Source organism: Punctularia strigosozonata (assembly GCF_000264995.1).
Source record: "Punctularia strigosozonata HHB-11173 SS5 unplaced genomic scaffold PUNSTscaffold_4, whole genome shotgun sequence".
NCBI classification, from domain to species: Eukaryota; Fungi; Basidiomycota; class Agaricomycetes; order Corticiales; family Punctulariaceae; genus Punctularia; species Punctularia strigosozonata.
Window position 1 is genome coordinate 2,160,143 of NW_006767436.1, and position 3,118 is coordinate 2,163,260.

Below are 3,118 nucleotides of genomic sequence, written 5' to 3' on the forward strand. Positions count from 1 at the left end.
CATGAAAATGGATCAAGCCCTTATGATCCGTGTACCAGGTGAATCGCACCCCAAGCAGCAAGTCACGGTAACGTAGCATAGTTTCTAGACCAGCTAATAACTCGATCTCATGCACCGCATAATTTTGTTGCGCAGGAGACAGTTTAGCAGAGTAAAACGCGACGACCCCAGCCGACTGCCAATCAGTGCCCTGCAGAATGCATCCACCTACGCCGGTAAGGCATCCGTCAGTCACGACATGGACAGGAGGGGCGTCGGGACCGTACCTCATTGCCACACGGTGCACATTTCGGTGAGCGTGCACTATTTCCCGGATTTCATCAAAAGCCCGTTGTTCGGTAGGTCCCCACCGATAGACCACGTTGTCCCCCGTCAACCGGTTCAATACATCCATCGGCACTCGGATCCCTGCGCATCCATCCGCAAGGTACCCCACGGCGCCCAGGAATCCCCGTAACAGGTCGCGGTTGGTGGGAACATTCCACGTTCGGATGCGCTCAACCTTGACGGGGTCGAGCCGAATCCCGCGGTGCGATACTATCTGCCCTAATAGTTTGATCTCATCCGCTAAAAAGTGCATCTTCTTCTCTGACAAGTAGAACTCGTTCTCCTTCAGGATGTCGATAACGAGCTTCACGCATCGCACATGGTCGTCAAGATCGTCGGTGTGCACGATCAAATCATCAAGATAGATCTCAAGCCAAGCACCGATGTACGGCGAGAATAGGTCAGTCATCACCGCCATGAACGTCGCAATCGCGTTGCAGTCCCCCTGCTGAAGGACGTGACTAACCATTGTTCCATCAGGGGTTGCCATTAAAGTGTACGGCACATCTTCAGGCTCCACGCGCACCTGCTCGTACGCGCCCTCCAGGTCCATCGCCGTAAAATAGCGACTGGCCGCCACCCGACGCCGGATGGCATCCTGATCGGGCAAAGGCGACGACATTTTGCGAGTATTGTCATTCCGCGCCCGTAAGTCGACCGTGTTGCGCATTCCTCCGGATGGTTTGCTCAAGAACATGATTGGCGCAGCGTTCGTCCCGCTCGCATACTCCCATCGTCCGGAGTTCAAGAAAATGTCGCGCTTGGCGTTCCACTGCTCCCGGAACCCTTCAGGACAACGGGAAGCGCGAAACGGATATCGTTTATCCTTGTCAATGATAGGGATACGATGGTTCACGCGTCGTAACGGAGGTAGCGTCGTTTCTGCCGCCTTCTGGTATAAGGGAGACGCATACTGATGAAGCTCCCTTCGAATATCCTTCAAAGATCGCTCCCTGATCCTTGTCGCCCGGGATGCCAGGATACTAACGTCTTCGCCAGCGCGAAGACCTTCAGGCGTCTCACATCCGACAATTACCCTCGACGGATTCAATCCGACCATGATCTTGTGCTGCCATATAAACGGCGTTCCCAAGATCAGGTCGTACCCGTCGATATTCATAATATCGAACGTACGTTTACACGCGATGCGTGCATAACTTAATTCGACCTCGGTGTAGTAATTCACTTTGGTCTTCGACCCTTGAGCGGCCAGCTGCACTGTCAGTTGGGTATCCACAGGCACCTTCACAACCTTCAGCTGCTCCGCAAGTGTGCTCGACATAAAGTCGCCGAGCGACCCAGAATCAAGTAAGGCGCGGCATTCATGCCCATTAACCTTGACTTTCAGCACGATAGGCCGAGGTACTTTCCGCCCTGCCGATTTCACTCGCGCTGCAGTTCGCTGCAAGGAGGCGAAGCTCCCCTCAGGCGGCTGTTTTACCTTCGCCATACACACTCGAGACGCCCGATCAGGCTCGACGTCAGTATCCGAAACGGCAAGCCCGACGCTAGCGGCCCGGAACCATATCGTGTCATCGGCGCCAACAGCATATAGGACACCGTCAACAAGGAATATCTCGCCCTCCGGAGCGCCGTCTATGGACCCCTCATCCTCATCGGACGAGGGGATGTTGAACCGCGTCCCAGGTGGGTATTCTCCCATTTCCGATTCGGATTCCTCACCACTGTCAGGGTCCTCAGTGACTAACGGGGCCTGCGAGTCATCACTCGCCCATCGAGGTTCGCCCCAATTCCACTCCTGAAAGAAGTCGACGTCTTCCATCCCAAGTTCGTCGTGTTCGAACCGCCGCGCAATGTCAACAAATTCCATCATGCGGGCTCGATACCAACCAACGAAGTCGAAGCTTCGCCGCGTCAGGAGTTCTTGAGGGACTTCAAGCGACGTACTAAGGTACGGCTCATTCATTACCCATGGCGTGTACCCGTCCTCAGAGAGCACCATGTAGGAGTCGATAGCGAACTCTTGAGTCCAGATTTCCCAAAGGTGCGGCAGCCGGTCAATCTGCGCCTCAACGACCATCCCCATACGGTTAGCGACTGGGTCACCGAACCGCGAAGATCCCTCGATGAAAGCGTCACGTTCCAGCCTATGCGCTCGTACGGCATCCGGACACACAAAGGTACTATCAGATCCGTGCCTCTCATATGCTTCACAGGTTTGACGTACGCGGTGCGTCATGCCCCGCGTCTCTAGATAGTCAATGATCCAACGATACCAGCGCCGCTGATACCTCCGATACCAGGCATGTGCATCATAGGCCTCCGTCCGAGGCTCCTCATACGGCGGAGGATTCCCAAACGGGTCCAACCCATCGTCCTGTACAAAGGCCGTGTCGGCCCCAGCACCTTCTTCCTGGTCGCCTTCGTCCAATCGGAACCGCACTGACCCACAGGGTAACTCGTCTAACACCTCAGGTTCGTCGCCATCGCCATCGGTTACCTGAATGGCATCATCGGCCGGTTCACTACTGTCGGCATACCAAACGGCATAGCTGGTCTTCGACCCAGGAGCTTTATCTCGCGTGCTACTCGTAACCTGCTGTCCTTCGGGGCAGTTTCGACTCATATGCCCGGCTTTGTGACACTTGAAGCACAGGTTATTTTCCAGGTGTTCTTTCATCTGGGCCTCGGACAATGGTGAGTCTGATTTAGGGTTACGGTCCCGTCGTCGAGAACGATCACTACTCCGCTGCGCGCCAGGACCGGTCTCCTTGACCTGTGCGTTCGACTTCGCCGCCGACGCGCCGGACTGGTTGCCATTATTACCATT